This window comes from Triticum dicoccoides, chromosome 2B (assembly GCF_002162155.2).
Source record: "Triticum dicoccoides isolate Atlit2015 ecotype Zavitan chromosome 2B, WEW_v2.0, whole genome shotgun sequence".
NCBI classification, from domain to species: domain Eukaryota; kingdom Viridiplantae; phylum Streptophyta; class Magnoliopsida; order Poales; family Poaceae; genus Triticum; species Triticum dicoccoides.
The window spans coordinates 578,476,341-578,500,761 of record NC_041383.1 but is presented as its reverse complement, the minus strand read 5'-3'; positions in this window follow the sequence as shown (position 1 = coordinate 578,500,761).

Here is a 24,421-nt window from a genome sequence, read left to right as displayed (position 1 = left end):
GGCAGCTGTCCGAACTGGCCCATGAGTATACGACCATGGGGGTCCTCAGCCCAATCCAACTGATCGGGAGACGACGTGTTGAGTACCCCCTGGTCCAGGATCACCGTCATCCGGGTCTTCCACAATTGTAGAAATTATGATCACGACTAGAAGATCTTTTGTCATTGTAGGACCTTGACTTGGAACTTCTCTCTTTGCTTCCACTCTTGTAGAATTTGTTGAAGTTCTTCACCATTAAGCTCAATTCTTCATTGAATACTTCTTTCTCACTTGATATTGTAGGAGCATCACATGAAGCTTTATAAGCACCGCTTGACTTGTTATGGAGCTCTTCTTATCCTTGAGTGACATCTCATGAGCAACAGTTCTACCAATGACTTCCGTTGGCTTGAGATCTTTGTAGTTGGGCATCATTTGGATCAAGGTGCACACGGTATCATATTTTCCATCCAAGGCTCTTAGGATCTTCTTGATGATGAATTTGTCGGTCATCTCTTTGCTTCCTAAGCTGGCAATCTCATTTGTGATGAGAGCAAGCCTAGAGTACATCTCAGAGACTCCTTCACCATCCTTCATTTTGAACTTGTCAAGTTGGCTTTGAAGCACATCCAATTTGGATTCCTTGACGGACTTGGTACCTTTCGTGCATATCAACCAAAGTATCCCAAATTTCCTTTGCATTCTCAAGGCGGCTGATTTTGTTGAATTCTTCGGGGCACAATCCGTTGAAGAGAATATCGCAAGCTTGAGCATTGCATTACAACATCTTCAATTCTTCCACAGACGCTTCACGATCTGGTTCTCTTCCATCCTTGAAGTATTCACCTTGCAAGCCAATACTCACAATAGCCCAAACGGCGGGGTTATGACCAAGAATATGCATTTTCATTTTATGCTTCCAACTAGCAAAATTAGTGTTAGAAATATGCCCTAGAGGCAATAATAAAATAGTTATTATTATATTTCCTTGTTCATGATAATTGTCTATTGTTCATGTTATAATTGTATTAACCGGAAACCGCAATACATGTCTGAATGCATAGACTACAACATGTCCCTAGTGAGCCTCTAGTTGACTAGCTCGTTGATCAATAGATGGTTGTGGTTTCCTGACCATGGACATTGGATGTCGTTGATAACGGGATCACATCATTAGGAGAATGATGTGATGGACAAGACCCAATCCTAAGCATAGCACAAGATCGTGTAGTTCGTTTGGTAGAGCTTTTCTAATGTCATGTATCATTTCCTTAGACCATGAGATTGTGAAACTCCCGGATACCGTAGGAATGCTTTGGGTCTTTCAAACGTCACAACGTAACTGGGTGGCTATAAAGGTGCACTATAGGTATCTCCGAAAGTGTCTGTTGGGTTGACACAAATCGAGACTGGGATTTGTCACTCCATATGACGGAGAGGTATCTCTGGGCCCACTCAGTAATGTATCATCAAAATGAGATCAATTTGACTAATGAGTTAACCACGGGATCATGCGTTATGGAACGAGTAAAGAGACTTGCCGGTAACGAGATTGAACAAGGTATAGGGATACCGATGATCGAATCTCAGGCAAGTAACATCCGATGGACAAAGGGAATAGTATACGGGATTGATTGAATCCCCGACATCGTGGTTCATCTGATGAGATCATCGTGGAACATGTGGGAGCCATTATGATTATCCAGATCCCGCTACTAGTTATTGGTCGGAGAGGCATCTCGGTCATGTGTGCATGGTTCCTGAACCCGTAGGGTCTACACTAAGGTTCGGTGATGCTAGAGTTGTAATGGGAATTGTATGTGGTTACTGAAAGTTGTTTGGAGTCTCGGATGAGATCCTGGACATCACGAGGAGTTCCGGAATGGTCCGGAGGTAAAGATTTATATATGGGAAGTCCTATTTCGGCCACCGGAAAATGTTCAGGATTTTTTGGTATACCGGGAAGGTTCTAGAAGGTTCTGGAATGGGGCCCACCTGCATGGGGGGACCCACATGAACGTGGGTAGTGGGGGCAAGGCTTCACACCCCTGGTCAAGGTGCACCAAGATCCCTCGTTAGAAGGAATAAGATCATATCCCGAAGGGATAAGATCAAGATCCCTAAAAAGGGGGGATAACAATCGGTGGGGAAGGGAAAGGATGGGATTTCTTTCCTCCCACCTTTGCCAACGCCCCAATGGATTTGGAGGGAAAGAAACTAGCCCCCTCCACCCTATATATAGTGGGGAGGCACATGGGAGCTGCACCCCTTGCCCCTGGCGCGGCCCTCCCCCTCCAACTCCTCCTCCGTTGAGCGTAGCGAATCTCTGCTGGAGAACCACGAGGTCCACCACCACGTTGTCGTGCTGCTTGAGTTCTCCCTCAACTTCTCCTATCCCTTGCTGGATCAAGAAGGAGGAGACGCCCCCGGGCTGTACATGTGTTGAACGCGGAGGTGTCATCCTTTCAGCGCTTGGATCAGATCTTCCATGATTTGGATCGCCGCAAGTACGACTCCATCAACCGCGTTCTTGTAACGCTTCCGCTTAGCGATCTTCAAGGGTATGAAGATGCAATCCCTCTCTCTCGTTACTAGCATCTCTTAGATTAATCTTGGTGACACGTAGGAATTTTTTTGAATTTATTACTATGTTCCCCAACAGTGGCATCATGAGCTAGGTCTATGCATTGATTCTATGCACGAGTAGAACACAAGTAGTTGTGGGTGATGATTTGGTCAATTTGCTTACCGTTACTAGTATTATCTTGATTCAGAGGCATTGTGGGATGAAGAGTCCCGGGCTGACCTTACACATACGCTTACGGGAGATAGGTTCCACCAACTGACATGCACTTGTTGCATAAGGTGGCTAGCGGGTGTCTGTCTCTCCCACTTTAGTCAGATCGGATTCGATGAAGAGGATCCTTATGAAGGGTAAATAGCAATTGGCATATCACCGTTGTGGCTTTTGCGTAGGTAAGAAACGTTCCTGCTAGAAACCCATAGCAGCCACGTAAAACATGCAACAACAATTAGAGGACGTCTAACTTGTTTTTGTAGAGTATGCCACGTGATGTGATATGGCCAAAAGGATGTGATGAATTATATATGTGATGTATGAGATTGATCATGTTCTTGTAATAGGAATCACGACTTGCATGTCGATGAGTATGACAACTGGCAGGAGCCATAGGAGTTGTCTTAATTTATTTTATGACCTGCGAGTCAATATAGACGCCATGTAATTACTTTACTTTATTGCTAACCATTAGCCATAATAGTAGAAGTAATAGTTGGCGAGACAACTTCATGAAGACACGATGATGGAGATCATGGTATCATGCCGGTGACGATGGTGATCATGTCGCACCTCGAAATGGAGATCAAAGGTGCAAGATGATATTCGCCATATCATATCACTTTATGATTTGCATGTGATGTTTGTCATGTTTACATCTTATTTTCTTAGAACGACGGTAGCATAAATAAGATGATCCCTCACTAAAATTTCAAGAAATGTGTTCCCCCTAACTGTGCACCGTTGCGAAAGTTCGTTGTTTCGAAGCACCACGTGATGATCGGGTGTGATAGATTATAACGTTCGCACGGGAGTAAGCCAGATTTACACATGCGAAACACTTAGGTTGACTTGACGAGCCTAGCATGTACAAACATGGCCTCGGAACACGAGAGACCGAAAGGTCAAACATGAGGCGTATAGTAGATGCGATCAACATGGAGATGTTCACCGTTGATGACTAGTCCGTCTCACGTAATGATCGGACACGGCCTAGTCGATTCGGATCATGTATCACTTAGATGACTAGAGGGGTGTCTATCTGAGTGGGAGTTCATTAAATAACTTGATTAGATGAACTAAATTTTCATGAACTTAGTCTAAAATTGTCTTTACAATCTATCCTGTAGATCCAATGGCCCACGCTAATGTTGCCCTCAACTTCAACGCATTCCTAGAGAAAACCAAGCTGAAAGACGATGGTAGCAACTATACGGATTGGGTCCGTAACTTGAGGATCATCCTCATAGCTGCCAAGAAGGCATATGTCCTTGAAGCACCGCTAGCTGACGCACCCATTTTCCCAGCAACTCAAGACGTTGTGAACGCCTGGCAGTCGCGTAGTGATGATTACTCCCTGGTTCAGTGCAGCATGCTTTACAGCTTAGAATTGGGGCTCCAAAAGCGTTTTGAGCAACACAGAGCATATGAGATGTACCAAGAGCTGAAAATGGTTTTCCAAGCTCGTGCCCGGTTCAAGAGATATGAAGTCTCCGACAAGTTCTACAGTTGTAAGATGGAGGAAAATAGTTCTGTCAGCGAGCATATACTCAAAATGTCTGGGTTGCACAACTACTTGTCTCAACTAGGAGTTAATCTTCCAGATGAGTCGGTCATTGACAGAATCCTCCAATCGCTTCCACCTAGCTACAAGAGCTTTGTGATGAACTAAAATATGCAAGGGATGGAGAAGTCCATTCTTGAGTTATATTCAATCTGAAATCAGCGGAAGTGGAGATCAAAAAGGAACATCAAGTGTTGATGGTGAATAAGACCACTAGTTTCAAGAAAGGCAAGGGAAAGAAGAACTTCAAGAAGGACGGAAAGGGATTTGCCGCGCCCAGTAAGTCAGTTGCTAGGAAGAAAAAGCCAAAGAATGGACCCAAGCCAGAGACTGAGTGCTTTTATTGCAAGGGAAATGGCCACTGGAAGCAGAACTGCCCCAAGTACTTAGCGGATAAGAAGGCTAGCAACACCAAAGGTATATATGATATACATGTTATTGATGTGTACCTTAACCGCGCTCGTAGTAGCTCCTGGGTATTTGATACCGGTGCGGTTTCTCACATTTGTAACTCAAAACAGGAGCTGCAGAATAAGCAGAGACTAGCGAAGGACGAGGCGACAATGCGCATCAGGAATGGTTCCAAGGACGATGTGATCGCCGTCGACATGCTACCTCTACATCTACCTTCGGGATTAGTTTTAAACCTCAATAATTGTTATTTAGTACTAGCTTTGAGCATGAACATTTTATCTAGATCTTGTTTAATGCGAGATGGCAACTCATTTAAATCCGAGAATAATGGTTGTTCTATTTATATGCGAGATAAGTTTTATGGTCATGCCCCACTGGTCAATGGTTTATTATTATTGAATCTCGAACGTGATGTTACACATATTGATGACCCACAAGTATAGGGGATCGCAAAAGTTTTCGAGGGTAGAGCATTCAACCCAAATTTATTGATTCGACACAAGGGGAGCCAAAGAATATTCTCAAGTATTAGCAGTTGAGTTGTCAATTCAACCACACCTAGATAACTTAGTATCTGCAGCAAAGTATTTAGTAGCAAAGTAGTATGATAGTAATGGTAATGGTGGCAAAAGTAACGATAGCAGTTTTGTAGTGATTGTAACAGTAGCAATGGAAAAGTAAATAAGCAAATCACAATATGTGAAAAGCTCGTAGGCATTGGATCAGTGATGGATAATTATGTCGGATGTGATTCCTCATGTAATAGTTATAACATAGGGTGACACAGAACTAGCTCCAGTTCATCAATGTAATGTAGGCATGTATTCCGAATATAGTCATACGTACTTATGGAAAAGAAGTTGCATGACATCTTTTGTCCTACCCTCCCGTGGCAGCGGGGTCCTAGTGGAAACTAAGGGATATTAAGGCCTCCTTTTAATAGAGTACCGGACCAAAGCATTAGCACTTAGTGAATACATGAACTCCTCAAACTACGGTCATCACCGAGAAGTATCCCGATTATTGTCACTTCGGGGTTGTCGGATCATAACACGTAATAGGTGACTATAGACTTGCAAGATAGGATCAAGAACTCACATATATTCATGAAAAGATAATAGGTTCAGATCTGAAATCATGGCACTCGGGCCCTAGTGACAAGCATTAAGCATAGCAAAGTCATAGCAACATCAATCTCAGAACATAGTGGATACTAGGGATCAAACCCTAACAAAACTAACTTGATTACATGGTAAATCTCATCCAACACATCACCGTCCAGCAAGCCTATGATGGAATTACTCATGCACGGCGGTGAGCATCATGAAATTGGTGATGGAGGATGGTTGATGATGACGACGGTGATGAATCCCCCTCCTCGGAGCCCCGAACGGACTCCAGATCAGCCCTCCCAAGAGAGATTAGGACTTGGCGGTGGCTCCGTGTCGTAAAACGTGATGAAACTTTCTCTCTGATTTTTTTCTCCACGGGACGGAATATATAGAGTTGGAGTTGAGGTCGGTGGAGCATCAGGGGGCCCACGAGATAGGGGGGCGCGCCCCCCACCCTCCTGGACAGGGTGTGGGCCCCATGGACTTGATTCTTTTGCCAGTATTTTTATATTTTCCAAAAGTTATCTCCGTGGATTTTCAGGTCATTCCGAGAACTTTTGTTTTCTGCACAATAAACAACACCATGGCAGTTCTGCTGAAAACAGCGTCATTCCGGGTTAGTTTCATTCAAATCATGCAAGTTAGAGTCCAAAACAAGGGCAAAAGTGTTTGGAAAAGTAGATACGTTGAAGACATATCAACTCCCCCAAGCTTAAACCTTTGCTTGTCCTCAAGCAATTCAGTTGATAAACTGAAAGTGATAAAGAAAAACTTTTACAAACTCTGTTTGCTCTTGTTGTTGTAAATATGCAAAGCCAGCATTCAAGTTTTCAGAAAAGATTATGAACTAACCATATTCACAATAACACTTAGGTCTCATATTTACTCATATCAATGACATAATCAACAAGCGGGCAATAATAATAAAAGTCGGATGACAACACTTTCTCAGAACAATCATAATATGATATAACAAGATGGTATATCGCTAGCCCTTTCTGAGACCGCAAAACATAAATGCAGAGCACCTTTAAAGATCAAGGACTGACTAAACATTGTAATTCATGGTAAAAGAGATCCAGTCAAGTCATACCCAATATAAACTAATAGTAATGCATGCAAATGACAGTGTGCTCTCCAGCGGGTGCTTTTTAATAAGAGGGTGATGACTCAACATAAAAGTAAATAGATAGGCCCTTCGCAGAGGGAAGCAGGTTGTAGAGGTGCCAGAGCTCAATTTTAAAATAGAGATGAATAACATTTTGAGCGGTATACTTTCACTGTCAACGCAGCAACGATGAGATCTCGATATCTTCCATGCTACATACATTATAGGCGGTTCCCAAATAGAATAGTAAAGTTTATACTCCCCCACCACCAACAAGCATCAATCCATGGCTTGCTCGAAACAACGAGTGCCTCCAACTAATAACAGCCCTGGGGGAGTTTTGTTTAATTATTTCGATTTGCTTTGATCTTTTGATCATGGGACTAGGCATCCCGGTTACCTGCCATTTTCTTGTGAATGAGGAGCGGAGTCCACTCCCCCTAAGAATAACCCACCTAGCATGGAAGATACAGATAGCCCTAGTTGAAACATGAGCTGCTCGAGCATACAAAATAGAATTTCATTTGAAGGTTTGGAGTTTGGCACATACAAATTTACTTGGAACGGCAGGTAAATACCGCATATAGGAAGGTATGGTGGACTCATATGGAATAACTTTGGGGTTTATGGAGTTTGGATGCACAAGCAGTATTCCCGCTTAGTACAGGTGAAGGCTAGCAAAAGACTGGGAAGTGACCAACTGAGAGAGTGACAACAGTCATGAACATGCATTAAAATTAATCTACACTGAGTGCAAGCATGAGTAGGATATAATCCACCATGAACATAAATATCGTGAAGGCTATGTTGATTTTGTTTCAACTACATGCGTGAACATGTGGCAAGTCAAGTCACTCGAATCATTCAAAGGAGGATACCACCCTATCATACCACATCACAACCATTTTAATAGCATGTTGGCACGCAAGGTAAACCATTATAAGCTCCTAGCTAATTAAGCATGGCATAAGCAACTATAATCTCTAATTGTCATTGCAAACATGTTTATTCATAATAGGATGAATTAGGAACGATGAACTCATCATATTTACAAAAACAAGAGAGGTCGAGTTCATACCAACTTATCTTATATCAATCAGCCCATCATATATCATCATTATTGCCTTTCACTTGCATGACTGAATGGTGTGTATAACAATAATAGTGCACATGCATTGGACTAAGCTGGAATCTGCTAGCATTCAATTCAAGAGAGAAGACAAGGTAATATGGGCTCTAAATTAAATCAAGAATCATGCATATGAGAGCCACTAAGCATTTTCAATATGGTCTTCTACTCTTGACCCCCAAAGGAAAGAAAAGAAATAAAACTATTTACACGGGAAAGCTCCCAACAAGTAAAAGAAGAATGGGACATATTTTTTGGCTTTCATTTTAATTACTACTACAAGCATGGAAAGCAAACTAACTAATTTTTTTGGTTTTCTTAAGGTTTATCAAACACACAAGAAGACAACAAGAAAAAGAAAATTAAACTAGCATGGATAATACAATGAAAGAGTATGAGCACCGACAACTAGAATAATGTGTCAACATGAATTTAAAGTCAGTGAGAAATACGTACTCCCCCAAACTTAGGCCTTTGGCCTAAGTTGGTCTAATGTCAAGGATAGCCTGGCTGATAGCCGAAGTAATAACGGGGGTCGTACTGAGATGCAGCAGCCAATGCCTCCTGAGTTGCGGCATATTGGCGAGCTACCTCTGCTCTCCTCTCGTGTTCGGCTTCCTCCTCCCTGGTGACAACATATCTTTGTTTTGCCTGGTAATCAAAAAGGGAAGGAGCAAGGAGAGTAACATGGACAGCGCGACGTCTGTCAAAGATTAGTCGATATTGGAGGAATTGTTTGTTCCTCACAAGAAAACGATGCCTGACCATAGCATCAAAATCTAAATAAGCGGCGGTCAACTCTATATCACCCTCACGTGGAGGTATACCAAGATAATTAGCAACACGGTCGCATAAATTCCTCCAAATAAATCTCCAGATATACCATTATTATGCAACCTACGTGCAACTATTGCCCCCAAGTTGTAATATTTATTACCTAATACATCGCTCTTGACGACACAAAGATCAGGGACACACATGTGACATGCTTCATCTTTACCATTAATGCACCTACCAATGAAGAGAGCAAAATAATGCATAGCAGGAAAATGAATGCTCCCTATGGTAGCTTGTGCTATATCCCTAGATTCTCCCACAGTGATACTAGCAAGAAAGTCTTTATATTCAGATTTGTGGGGTTCATTAACATTGCCTCACTATGGGAGTTTGCAAGCAGTTGTAAAATCTTCTTAAGTCCATGGTATAAGATTGATCATAAATATCAAACAGGACATTCTGAGAATTACGTGAAGATGTATATTTAAACCTTCTCACAAACGAATCAGTCAATTGGTAGTACTGAGGACACTCATCTTGTATGAAGTCCTCAAGCTCAGCATTACACACATATGTACACTACAAAAAAAGACACATCCGTGACATTTTGGGCCAAACGAATTTTTTTTCTGTCATACATATGACACTTCTATGACGATAATTGTGACAAAACCCGATATCATCATAGATGTGGTGGGCTCCTACTTCTATGACAAAAAATCATGACAGAAAATGGGCTTTTCATCCTGGGCGGGCCGGAGACGCAGCTGCATGACATTCTTTGGGCCGTCCATGACGGAAAAACCGTGGTAGAAGCGAGGGGGTGGAAAATTTCGGGGAGTTGCCGGTTACGGTGGGAGGTCGGGGACCGAGCAATGCGGATTTCTCTCGTACACGTACGCGAGTGTGTGTGAGGCGTTGGCTCTAACTGAACCCAAGCGAGGCGTTGGGCTCTAACTGAACCCGAGCGATTGCACTGCAGGCTACGCGTTACTGAACCCGAGTGACCGATCGATGGCTGTTAACTGAACCCGATGGAGCGATTCTTCCGCTACTGCTGCTAACTGAAGCCGATCGATTGGATGAACAGTGAGTGTTGCGGGGGGGTGGATGAAAAGTGAGCGGTGGCGTTGCCTCTGGATGAACAGGACCCCGTGGTGTGGAGGGCTGGGTGAATAGTAGATGGTGGAGGGGTGGCCGTGGAGGGGTGGTTGAACAGGACCCCGTGGTGTGGAGGGCTGGATGAACAGTATATGGTGGAGGGCTGGATGAACAGTAGATGGTGGAGGGGTGGTTGAACAGTAGCCGGTGGAGTAGCGCACGGTGGAGGCTGGATGAACAGGAGCCCGTGGAGGCTGGAGGAGGTCGACGGTAGCCCGTGGAGGCTGGAGGAGGTCGACGGTGGAGATGAACAGTATCCCGTGGAGTCCCGTTTTGCGGTACACCACACCCCTACCAATGAACAGGACCCTCGTTTCGACCTAGCGCTCCAACACAAGTCCGTTTCGTCCATTTTGCGGTACGCGACACCCCTCCCAATGAACAGGACCCCTGTTTCGACCGTAACGCTCCAACACAAGTTCGTTTCGTCCATTTTGCGGTACGCCACACCCCTCCTGATCAACAGGACCCCCGTTTCGACCGTAGGAGGTCCGTTTCCTCCGTTTTGCGGTACGCCACACCCCTCCTGATCAACAGGACCCCGTTCCGAACGTAGGAGGTCCATTTCCTCCGTTGTGCGGTACGCCAGGCCTCGTTTCCATCGCCTGTTCCGTCCAAGCCCTCCCGATGAACACGACCATGCATTCCGTTCCGACCTAGCCGGTTGGCTCCCCATGAACACGACGACGACGCTGTTTCTCCGTTCTGACCCAGCCATGTACGTATGCGCGAGTAGGCGTTCGAGTCCTTGCCCGTATGTACGTACGTGGCCGTATTTTCTTTCTTGCAACCTCGCCGCTGTAAGTACATGTACATGCTACATGCACGCCTCTACTACGACACGTGCGCGCCTCTACATCCACCAGTATATATGTACGTACACGTTCGCGACCATAATGACAACGCTACGTACGCTTCGACCGGGTGGGTCCCGACTGTCAGGCACTTCCTTGCCTGCGAAGATGTAGCTGGTGGGTCCTAGCAGTCAGGGGGTGAATCGTTTTTTTTTACCCGGACGCACTTCCTTGCGTGCGAAGATGTAGCTGGTGGGTCCCAGCAGTCAGGGGGGCAAATCATTTTTTTGCCCGGACGCACTTCCTTGCGTGCGAAGATGTAGCTGGTGGGTCCCAGCAGTCAGGGGGCGAATGGTTTTTTTTGCCCGGACGCACTTCCTTGCGTGCGAAGGTGTAGCTGGTGGGTCCCAGCTATCAGGGGGAAATGTTTTTTCGCAAAATAGGTGGCCCGTCCGGTGGGTCCCCGCTGCCAGGTGGAGGAATAATTATTTTCCGCGTAATAAGGAGGCACTTCCTTGCTGCGGCCGTGGACCCAACTGTCAGCCTCTCCACATATAGTCCATGTCCGATGGAAGTCGTTCCTTGACCACGTTGACCACGCCACGCCGAGAGCACTAGGTCGATGGACGACGGCGAGGCCTAGGAAGGGGACGACGGGGAGCCGGGGAAGACGCGGCAGTGGAAGCCCGCGCGGAGACGAGTACGAGGGTTCACTGGTTCGGCTGTGGTGTGAGGCTACCGTCGCCGCAGGGCCTGGCCAGCAGTGAGAATAGTAGGGGCGGTGAGGCCTCCGTGGCATCACATCCAGCCACGGGAAGCAGGAGCATGCGGCACGGCCGGCGCTGCTTTGGACGGCTGGAGCAAGAAGACCAGAGGTTGAAGAAGCACTACGGTCGTTGGATGGACATCGTACGGTCACTGGAGCTAGAATCGTTTATATTGACTAAGTTGACAAAGCCCGCCGTCCCCGTCAACTTAGTAGGCCCACAAGTCAGCCTCCCACAAAAGTGGATCCCAGCTAGCAGAGGGGGTATTCATTTTTTTTGTGCGTAATAAGGAGGCACTTTCGGTGGGTCCGAGCTGATAGCAGGGGGAATGTTTTTTTCGCGAAATACGGTGGCCCGTCGGGTGGGTCCCAACAGTCTGGGGCAAACATTTTTTTCACGAAATACTGGTGGCTCGTCCGGTGGGTCCCTACTGTCAGGTGGAGGAATAATTATTTTCCACGTAATAAGAGGCACTTCCTTGCGGCTGCCGTGGACCCAGCTGTCAGCCTCGTCACGTACAGTTTTCTTCCGATGGAATTAGGTCATTGACCACGCCGCGCCGAGAGCACCACGGCGGTGGACGACGGCGAGGCCTAGGAAGGGGACGACGCGGAGCCGGGGAAGACGCGGCAGTGGATGCCCACGCGGAGAGGAGTATGAGGGTTCACTAGTTCGGCTGCGCTGCCGTCGCTATAGAATAACAAGGGGTGTGGGTGAGTGGGGTGGAGGGATGGCCTGGCCAGTGGTGGGAGTTGTATGGAGGCGGTGAGGCCTCCGCGGCAGCACAGACGGCCATGGGAGGCAGGAGCAGGCGGCACGACCGGCGCTGCTTTGGGCGGCTAGAGCAAGAAGACTAGAGGTTGAAGAAGCATTACGGCCGTTGGATGGACATCGTATGGTCAATCGAGCTAGAATCGTGCATATATTGACTAAGTTGACAAAGCCCTTCCTCCCCGTTAACTTAGTAGGCCCCGTCAACTTAGTGGACATCGTATGGGGAGTATTCTTTTTTTTGGGCGTAATAAGGAGGCACTTCCTTGCGTGCGAAGATATAGCTGGTGGGTCCGAGCTATCAGCGGCGGTAATGTTTTTTCCGCGAAATACAGAGGCCCTTTCGGTGGGTCCCAGATGTCAGGTAGAGGAATCATTATTTTGCACGTAATAAGGAGGCATTTCCTTGCGTGCGGCCGTGGACCCAGCTGTCAGCCTCTCCACGTACAGTCCACTTCAGATGCATGTCGGTCGTTGACCACGTTGACCACGCCACGCCGAGAGCACCAGGGCGGTGGACGATGGCCAGGCCTAGGAAGGGAACGACATGGAGGCAGGGAAGACTCGGCAGTTGTTTCCCACGCCTAGGGGAGTACGACTATATGAGGGTTTACTGGTTCGTCTGCCATCGCCGGAGAATAACAGCAGGTGTGGGACTGTGGGTGAGTAGAGGATGGCTAGGCCCGCGATGGGAGTACGGTGGGGCAGTGAGGCCTGTGCAGCAGCACAGCCGACCGCGTGGAGGAGGGAGCAGGCAGTCCCGCCGGCGCTTGTTTCAGCGGCTGCAGCAGGAAGAGCAGATATTGAAGAAGCACGACGGCCGTTGATTGGACATCCAACAGTATACAGGCCATCTGTGGAAAGTCTCAAATCTATGGAAAACTGTATACATCCCATCTGCCATTATTTCAAATAGTTTATAGCCCATTTACTAATTCTTACGGGTTTTTTTGGAGCCCATATTCTTTTTGTTAGCATTACAGCCCATATTGTGGCCACGGTTAAAAAATTATATGAAATTTTGCATATGTCGGTGCGGTCTGAACTGTTTTTAATCCCAAAATTTCGAGTCACATTCAGACTGATTTAAAAAATAAATGTATATAAATATAAAATCCAATAAATTGTCCACGCATAAAAATCAATGCAATTTAAAATCTCGAGATGAAAAAAGATATTTGAAACTAATTGCCGGTTTGATGTGTTTTAAAAATGTACAGCCCATTTCTCATTACTGATAGGCCATTTTCTCGGCCAGCCGAATGAAGCTCTCCTCATCTTGAAAGATTTGTAGCCCAACAGGCCTCATAAAGCGACTTACTTGACAAATCACAAAAAAACTAGGCTAGCCATTTTCAGAAAGAAAAAAAACTACTGGGCTAGTCTGTGGTAAACATAAAAGAAAAGGTTGTCTAGACAGGCCAGAGTGTCCCGCACAGCCCAGTTGACACCCTGCTTCCGTCTCAAAAAACAAATTAGATAAATGCCACTCCAATTATGGCGATTCATAAAAATGCCACTGCAATTTCCAAACTTTGAAAAATGCCACTGCAATTTTTGCAAACTTTGAAAAACACCACTGCAGTTTGCAAACTTTGAAAAATGCCACTCCAGACTTCGAAAAATGCCACTATAAATGGCATGAAATGGCATTTTTCAAAGTTTGGAAATTGCAGTGGCATTTCTCGGAGGCATTTATCAAATTAACCCAAAACAAAAATAAATGGGCGAGCTGTTGGGTCCCTGGTGTCAGCCGCTCGTTGTGCAATTCTCTCGTTTATTGACTACATTGACAATGGCATGGGACCCAGATGTCAGAAATCCACTAGGAGGAGCTATTTTTTTATTGGCTTGAAATAAGGAGGCACTTGCTTGCGTACTGCCATGACCTTGGCGGGTCCCTGCTGTCATCCTCTCCACGTACAATCATCTCCTGATTGTGTACGCGTCAACTTGCTAGGCCCACACGTCAGCCTCTAAACCCGTGGAGGACAAATACAACCCATTTAAAAAAATAACAGCCCATTCCATACGTTCAAACGGAAAGTTCAACATTCAGAGCAAAATAACAGGTCTGATCCACATATAGAGTACTGAACTTCCATGTTGACAACCATCATAGCCAAGTTAACTATCTACTCCCACTAGACAAGTACTAACTTACTCTTAGCTAACTAGACGATGCCGGCAGCCATCTGTGGTACACGCTAAACGCCGGCACCGGCATCCTGCGCCTCGCCTCGGACTTGCCAGAGGTGCGATAGGGTGCGTTGCTCGCGCGCGTTGGCCCTTTCAATGCCGGCGTGGTCGACCAAAGCTTTGGCTTCCAAGCGGGAAACCCACTTGATGAGCTGGTAGTAAAAATCGGCGTCGAGAACGCGTGCGTGCCCGACAGCCTCCAGGGCTATTTGCCGGGCGCCGGCCTCCACGTAGTCAGCCCAGTTGCGGTCGCTCTGCTCGCGACTCAGAGCATCGGTGCGCTGCTGCTCCATGTCCCGCTGGCGGCGCAAATCTGCGATACGCTGCTCCTCCGCCAGGTGGTCGCGCTCCAACAACTCCTGCTCCTCCGCCATGCGATCGCGCTCCAACAACTCCTCGATCTGTGCATTGCCATCTAAAGACAGATAGAATGCCTCCTCCCTTCATCTGCCTTCCGGTGAAAAACCAAACACTAGTTCCGACGGTGACCGCCTCCGGCGTCGCCTACCGCGGACGGGTGGGGGAATGGCGGACGTGGTGAGCGACATCGGGCCGGTGGGGGCTTATGAGGATATGGCGAGTTGGGTCACGGTGGCACCGGAGAAGGTCGGGAAACAGTACTTATAGGGGGAAGGTAGCGCGACGTCATCGGAATTCAATGCATAATGGCTTAGCGCGCCAACTTGCCGTGGAAAACTAGGGAAACTGAAATTATGATTGTGTCGTCCCGTCCCGTTTGGGTCGCACGCCGGCATGGCGGTCAAACAAGTGCACTCGAATCATCTCCCTCCTTGTCAATAATGATTCCACGGATTTAAAAAGCCCGCAACAATTAAAGCGAATCTTTTTTTGTATCAGTTAGCTGCCTTAATTACGGCCGGCTGCATGCAGGCACTCAGAATCGCTCACAGGCAGTACGTGAAGCCGCATGCAACGAGTCGCAGCCGAGGGCACGCATGCAGCCACTTAAATCGCTGGAATTAATTAGGCTTAAACGTCTGCATGCCGTTAATTATTGCCGTGCCTTGGTCTTGCTGCTTTGCTCACGGGACTAATAAACCCGGACGGAGGGAGTACCTTGGTTGGTGAGAGGTTTGAATTAAGCCCTGCAAACCGGAAAGGAGGTACTAGTACGTGCGTGATCCGCTATTTATTCGTGTATGATCGAGTAGGTCGTTTCTTGAATTGAGCTCTGCAAACCGGAAAGGAGGTAGTACGTGCGTGATCCCTATTTATCCATGTAGGATTGATAGTGTAGCTTGTCAGTTTCTTCAGAGGTAGGCATTTTTATCCGTGTAGGATTGATAGTGTAGCTTGTCACTTTCTTCAGAGGTAGGCATTTTTATGCATAAAACTGCCACTTCGCATCTTGCCTCGCAAATAAAACTACCAGGAGCGCATTTGTAGGCTAGCTAGTGGTCGATCAGTAACTTGTAAACACTGAGAGAACTGAAATAAGTAACTGTTAATGCATCTCAATGATTCACATATCATATACAAATATGTAGCTCCAAAAGCAAAGATCAGCCACTTCGGATCTTGCGTCGTAACTAAAACTAACTAGTACGATTCCAATACATAAGATCAACATGTTAATGCATCTCAATGATTCACAGATCATATACAAATATGTAGCTCCAAAAGCAAAGATCTAAAAAAACATCTGTTCTTCCTACTAACATAGATGCTTCTATTGGCCAACATTCAGTACAGACTGAAAGACAAATTTGTTTGTGAAGTCTACAATTCCTCTTGCAAACGTAAGTGGTTTCACCAACAGTTGGAACCATGAGAATGAACCACACATGATGGAGGAACATCCACTGCAATATGATTTGGTCTTCTCTCGATCACACCGCGAGACTATTTTAGAAATACAAACTTTAACTTAGGCAAAATGATGCCCATTGTATAATCAGACCAAAGCAATGAAGCACCAAGTGTTGGCCAGTAAATAGTACAGTACTACTTTTCTGCAGTCCATGAAGTGACTATCCAATCTTTGTGTCTATTTTCAAATGGCACTGCATGCAGACTATACTATTCTCTTGTGCAGTTCAACCAAAATTGCGGACACTTTGTTTGTTTGCCAAATAGCAACGGGCAGATATCTCTGTGTGCACAAATATCAAGCAGCTAGTAACATATCAAGCAGCTAGCAAACCACTAGTATTACTATCTAATGACAGTACAAAAGGAGTAGCAAGATAGTAGCAAACCATGTACCTTCGTAATGAAGAGCTCATAGTGCCACCAATTGGATATAAAGGTTTGAAAAAAAACATGCTCCTAATGTTGAACCAGTTGGACTTTTTGTGCAGCTCCACTAAAATCGAGCATCCTTGTTTGCATAGATATGGAAAGTGTGATTACTATAAAAGTGGCACTAGTTGAAGCATAGACTCACAAATATAAGCATTCCAATTTCTTAATGGGAAAAGGTAGCAAGACTGTTTCTAACAACCTGTTTGAAGGAATAAATAAAGCAATAGCGGCTGATGTCAGGAAGGCATACATAGTTTTTTCTGAAAAACTAAGCCATTCCTGACCTTTCCTCTTCTTTTAAGCAAATTTTGTGCAGTTCTACTAAAATAAAATGCCATCACCGCCTTGACAATTCAGTGACACTGTACAAAAGGAAATGACTTAACATTACATCATGATGTCAGGTATGTAGTCGACAGGCATTAGATACAAACATACAGACCTCCTCCGATAACATAATGAACATTAATTTTCATAAAGGTGTGACTAGCTTTACTGGGATAATTTGAGTGAACTCTACACCATTCGAATACTACAAATATACACTAATCTAGTGGCTAGTGCAACGATAGAGTAGTTAGTTTATTACAGGGTACAGTACAATGGTTTTACTGAACAGATTTCAATAAACTCTAGCACTGGGAGGTTTCTATAAGAATTAAAAATACAAAATGTAAAGGTAACAAGTTTCAGCATTGGTATACTGGTGGCATTAGACAAAATCTAAAGGTAACAATACATCCACAATCAACAGCTAACCCTGAAATAATCCAGTGACATTAAATGACATTGCTTAAATTTATCCGTGGCATTAGACTGAGAGCGGCATTAGTTAAGTGTGGCTTCACTTTAGCAGTAGCATTGCTTGACTTGACTGCTGGCGTTATACTAACCGCAAAAAAGTGGCAATAAGAGCATGGGAGGCCCATTCAGACAGTGGGGGCACCAGTACGATGTACCTCCACGGACGCAGAGTGGTGAGGGATGTATGGTTGCCTAGAGCAACAAATATCCAGGCAGCATATGTGGATTATGTCCCATTTTTGTTCTCTTTAGCCACCTTTTTCCTATGTGAGGACAACAAACCGATTGACCTGGCCATTCTCTATTGCGTTGTCATGCCTTTCTACCCTTCTTCAACCAAGAGACACGAGACTCGTTCCTTAGCTACTGATTTTCCCATTTTCAACCTAGATGCGGGTTTGATGCCTACTCTCTTGGACAGTACAGTCTCCCTTCCTTTCCTTATTCAACCCAGACATGGATTAGTCTGCATGAAGTAGGGTTTCCTTTAATAGTGCAAATTATGGTTTTCGTCTGCGTGGCGAGCAGAGCAGAGGATAGCAAATTGGGAAGATGGTGGAGTGGAAAAAGATACACATGCAACGACGTGCCAGATGGGGCAATAGAACAAGGGTATGGTTCAAAAAGAGGTAGCATACCTGAGGGTCGGCAGGAAGTGGCTTCGCTCGTGGTCGCCGTCCTCCGCACACACTACGACAGCGAGCTTGGGGATGGAGGCCATCCAGCGCGGGCGCTAGGTATGAGATGACGGCCTTGTCATCAGTGTGTGACCTCGCTCGCCGATGACGAGTGCGTCAACGCTGCATGTCCTTTTCTTCCCCGGCGGATCTGTGACCACCGGTGAGGAGGGAGAGAGGGGTCGTCTTTTTTAGATCTGGAGAGAGGGTGGTAGTGTGAGAAGCAAGTGGGCAGCCATTGGCAAGAAAGCGTTGAAGCTCTAGCCTATATATCTTTTTTATACTACTAGTACTGGAGGTAGAGTAGTTTATATTTTCTCTGTGTACAGTACCAGTTAGTCGTGCTTCAAAACTGAACGACACGCCATTAAAAAAATAAAGGTCAATAACTAATGCGGCACCTCGGGCCAACGCGGCCAGATCACATTTTGCACGAGAAATTACACACCATGTTTCATTGGCATGTGGTCCCGTTCCAACATATCAGTGAGACGACGGCGAGTAGTAGGAGTATTTCCGAACCGACGTGTAGGCCAGGGCGCCCCTTCGTAAACCGTGGCAAACTGGCAACCGCCCACCGACTCTTCGCCTTTCCCTCTCGATTTGGAACTGTTGTCGCACACTCTTCCTCTCCCTCCTCCATTTTCCTTCAGCACTTCACCCTTTCTTCTGCCATTGTTCGATCATCTTCTCCATGGACAAAACAGGACGGAAACAACCCAGTTATTATTGCCCCGATCTGAAAGATGATGTGGTGGAGGAACTCATTGATCGGTGCGACGTCATCACCCCGGCTAGCATGGCAGGTTCGTTCAAGCCCATTCTTGACTCAACTAATAACATAATTACAACGAACCCAAGAGTCAAGGAGCAGTTTGATCTCCCCTATCTTCTTCGCCGTGACCCTGATGACTGGCGCCGTTACGACGGAGGCCTCACCCTGTGCAAGTTGATGCCGCTTGATAATGATACGTATGATGTTAAGATGTCATTGCTTGAGGGCAAGTCTTAGGCAGGCGCAAATGGAGATTGGGTTGTTTACATTGGGTCCAACTGCGAGTGGGAACTTGTGAATGTGTACACTCGTGACCGGGTTCCACTTCCAAAAATCTCAGCAGACTGCCCAGAGGTTGAGCACACCGGTATTGTACGCACGTTCAAATACAATCATGGTGATTGTCTTCTACGGAAGATAGCAATTTCTTGTGTTCCCAACCGCTCTTGGAATTACAACAACTATGAAGTTGTTGCTATCTTCGAAAAGCTTGTTGCCGTCCTTGCTGGTTTGACTCGATGGATATTGCTCAAAAATCAGTTTCTGTACACGGATGAGTACTATGATGCAATTGAATACGAGGGCCTTGTGTTTGCTGCCACCACGCGTGGCACTATTTTTGCATGGAGTCATTGTTTTGGTATGTTTGTCTTCCACCATAATTATAATTGTTTCATCCACATGCATGCGTGTTAGCAAGTTTCCCTTTACTAATTAACCTTCTTCTTGTGTTTGCAAGGTCCTGCGAACATTCCACCACCTATACTTGAAGATTTTTATAACCAAGGGGGAGATGACGATGGTGATGATCACGAGCATGAGGACGAGAAGCGCCCATATACTATTTGGCACCTGGAAACTAATTCCGATGGATCACCTCTTCTCGTGTGTATACAGCCCACTGATGATGTTACTGCTAAGGAAGCAGGTGTAGTCTCCCATGGTCGCACTCTCCGGACCTATTCCAACACCCGTTGCATGGTATTCGGGATGGATACTAGTGTGCTAGCGCCAACTCCTTCTCCCTGGTACAGAATTGATAGTCTTGGAGAAAACTCGCTCTTCCTTGGACAAAACTATCCAATGATGGTGAAAGGTGATCCAACTGCTGTTGACACAACGTTACTACCATTTATGAGAAGCAATTGTGTCTATACCTCGGACATTTGGGTGGTTCTCTACCCTGGTACTGATATAGTAGGCCGCTTCAGCCTGGATGATTAGTCCTGCGTTGGTCTCCAGATCGACAATGGATGGCCCGTCCCAGAGAATCACTTGTGGTTCAAAGCAAGCGTTTCCAACGCCGAGGAATGGTTGAGTTGAAGTTCATTTCATTGCTTGTTATTTGTTGTGTGGTGGAAACTTTAGTGTTTATAATGCATCCTCGTTGTTGATGTGGGTTGATGACCTGTTGTATGTAATAAAATAATATGCCTGTGATAAACTTACTAAATTTATGAATGGCTTTCGAGTCGCTTCTGTGAGTGAGTGGTGCGACGAGGCAAAAATATATTTTCTGAATACATAATTGTACGTGCATTGCAACAGGTTATCGGATGAGGCCAATCAACAATAGTAGTACACTATTTGTACTCCCTCCGGTCCTCTTTTGTTTGCGTCTAAGGTGAAGCCAGGATACCAAGGAGCGATTGTTTCGTTTGAAATTGGACAGTTCTATCCCTGATGTGCTACCGAGAGAGGTTGGGGTTAGTTTTTCTAGGCATGCATACCATTGGTTGATCCTACCCCACACCAGAATTCTCGCGCTGCATGCATCTCTCTCTCTTTCAAATCTGCATGCGTCTCACTCTTCCATGCCTGCATGTGTGTCACTCTATCTGCATGCGCATGCCTTGGGAAGGGGCGATTGGTATGGGAGAGAGAGTTGGGAGTTACTGCGGCTACACATGCAGTCAAAGTGGAACAGATGGGAGGGGTACCAGTGGAAAGAGCGGGGTAAAGAAGCTAAGGCGCAGAGCTTTGAGGGAAAAACTAAATTTTCTTAGGCGCAAACCAAAAAGGAGCGGAGGGAGTACTAGCTTCACATGCTTTGCACGTTGTGCGGGTGTTTTTACTGTAGCCATATTGTACTCTACTACGTAACCAGCACCTCGAATCCTCGATACTAGTAGTACTACTACTATATAGTAAGTAGTAGGAGTAGTAGGGTGGCATGGGCTAGAACAAGCATTCACGTCCAGCAGTACGGCACACGCCACCAGCACGACTTCCATCTAACACCATATTTCTTGGAGTCCGTGCTAGAGGAATCTGTTCAACCTCATCGTTTCTCTAACTCATCCATCGCGCGGCGGGCGAGGTGGGGGTTTGCCGATAGTCGGTTTCCTTAACTGTGGTCCCACTTGTAAGGCTATCTGCAACGCACGACCCCAAATGGACCTCCGTTTTGCACGAACTCCAACGATAATTTTGACTAGAAAAGCAAGACCAAAGAAAACAAGAACCACAAGAATATATTTTACTACTCCTGTAATTTGGATTAGTGCCTTCTCGATGCATTCATTGTTGATCTGCGGAGGCTCGATCTTGCATGCTTCTTTCTTCTTCGAGTGTAAAGAAGTAGACGTTGCTTCCTCGCATCTAGTCTCATGTCTAGCCTCTATTCTAGTACTCCCTTCGGTCTGTTTTTCTCTGCGTCTAAGCAGCAACACGCATACCAAGTAGGAGTATCAACAAGTGCACTAATCTCATCTATAGCCTCTGTGCTAGCTAAAAGTGATAAAACATCTACTAAATTGCGCTCTATCAATATATGGATGTACTCTTCTTCCCAATACAAAAACTTGCATCCATTCTACTCCCTCCGTTGCATAATACATGCCTTCTATTTGTCAAAATATATATGTATCTAGACATGTTTTAGTATATAGGTACATCCATTTTTGGACAAATGGAAGTCAAGTATTTTGGAACGGAGGGTGAGGGAGTCCTGGATTAGGGGGTGTCGAGATGATCGGACTATAACCTTTGGCCGGACTCCTGGACTATGAAGATACAAATTTGAAGACTTCGTCCCATGTCTGGATGGGACTTTCCTTGGCATGGAAGGCAAGCTTGGCGATACGGATATGTAGATCTCCTCCCATTGTAACCGACTCTGTGTAACCCTAGCCCTCTCCGGTGTCTATATAAACCGGAGGGTTTTAGTCCGTAGGACGAACAACAATCATACCATAGGCTAGCTTCTAGGGTTTAGCCTCTCTGATCTCACGGTAGATCTACTCTTGTACTACCCATATCATCAACATTAATCAAGCAGGGGTAGGGTTTTACCTCCATCGAGAGGGCCCGAACCTGGGTAAAAACATCGTGTCCCTTGTCTCCTGTTACCATCCGCCTAGACGCACAGTTCGGGACCCCCTACCCGAGATCTGCTGGTTTTGACACCGACATTGCTGCTTTCATTGAGAGTTCCTCTGTGTCGTCACCTTTAGGCACGATGGCTCCTACGATCATCAACAACGACGCGATCCAGGGTGAGACTTTTCTCCCCGAACAGATCTTCGTATTCGGTGGCTTTGCACTACGGGCCAATACACTTGGCCATCTAGAGCAGATCGAAAGCTACGCCCCTGGACATCAGGTCAGATTTGGAAGTTTGAACTACACGGCCGACATCCGCGGAGACTTGATCTTCGACGGATTCAAGCCACAGTCGAGCATGCCGCACTGTCACGATGGTCATGATCTAGCTCTGCCGCCGGACAGTGCCCAGAGGGCCGCTCAGGTGTCCGCTCCGACCCTTAGCTCGGAGCCAACTGCGCCGATCGAGGACGGGTGGCTGGACACCGCCTCGGGGGATGCAATCTCTACGGCGATCGAGCCAAACACCAGTCTTGTCCTTCGCTAAGCTCACGACTCCAAAGTGCCGGACTCCTTTCTGGACTTCGAGCCTTCCGCGCCCCTGCCGATCGAACCCGATTGGGCGCCGATCATGGAGTTCGCCGCCGCGGACATCTTTCAGCACTTGCCCTTTGGCGACATTCTGAATTCACTATAGCCTCTCTCTTTATTAGGAGAGCCCTTGCCGGACTATGGCCAGCAAGGTTGGGATGCGGACGACGAAATTCAAAGCCCACCCACCACCCACTTCGTAGCCACTGTCGATGATTTAACTGACATGCTCGACTTCGATTCCGAAGACATCGACGGTATGGACACCGATGAAGGAGACGACCAAGAACCAGCGCCCATAGGGCACTGGAAAGCCACCTCATCATACGACATATACATGGTGGACACCCCAAAAGAAGGGAATGGCGATGGAACACCGGAGGATGACCCCTCCAAGAAACAGCCCAAGCGCCGGCGTCAGCGGCGCCGCTCTAAATCCTGCCAAAGCAAAAATGGCGATTCTGGCACGGGAGATAATAACACCCCGGACAGTGCCGAAGACAAACCCCTCCAGCAGGATTTAGCATAGGAGGATGGAGAAGCCAGCCCTCATGAGAGAGCGGCAGACAGAGAGATCGAGGATGATAATTACATGCCTCCCTCCGAAGACGAGGCAAGCCTCGACGACGACGAATTTGTCGTGCCTGAGGATCCCGTCGAACAAGAGCGTTTCAAATGCAGGCTTATGGCCACGGCAAGCAGCCTCAAGAAAAAATAGCAGCAGCTTAGAGCTGACCAAGACTTGCTAGCCGACAGATGGACTGAAGTCCTCGCTGCCGAAGAGTACGAACTCGAACGCCCCTCCAAGAGCTACCCAAAGCGCAGGCTGCTACCCCGATTAGAGGAGGAAGCAACTAAACCTACATCACCAGCATATGACGCGGCCGACCGGCCACCTTGTGGCCGCGACAGAGAGGCCTCTCGGCCATCAATTCAAGTCGCACCCCGGCGCTGCTCAAAAAGTACAAAGGCACGGGGAAACACGCCGGACCTGCAAGACATATTGGAGGACAAGGCAAGGCAAACAAGATCGATCTATGGATCGCGTGGGCGCCCCACGGCACGTGGCGATAATCGTCACGCCGGATATGGCAAATACGGCCAGGCCGAACACATCAGACAAAGCTCATCTGAGCTACGCCGTGATATAGCCCAGTACAGAGGTGCCGCACACCCACTATGCTTCACAGATGAAGTAATGGATCATCAAATCCCCGAGGGTTTTAAACTCGTAAACATTGAATCATACGATGGCACAACAGATCCTGCGGTATGGATCGAGGATTATCTCCTTCATATCCACATGGCCCGCGGTGATGATCTACACGCTATCAAATACCTCCCACTCAAGCTTAAAGGACCAGCTCGACATTGGCTTAACAGCTTGCCAGCAGAGTCAATTGGTTGCTGGGA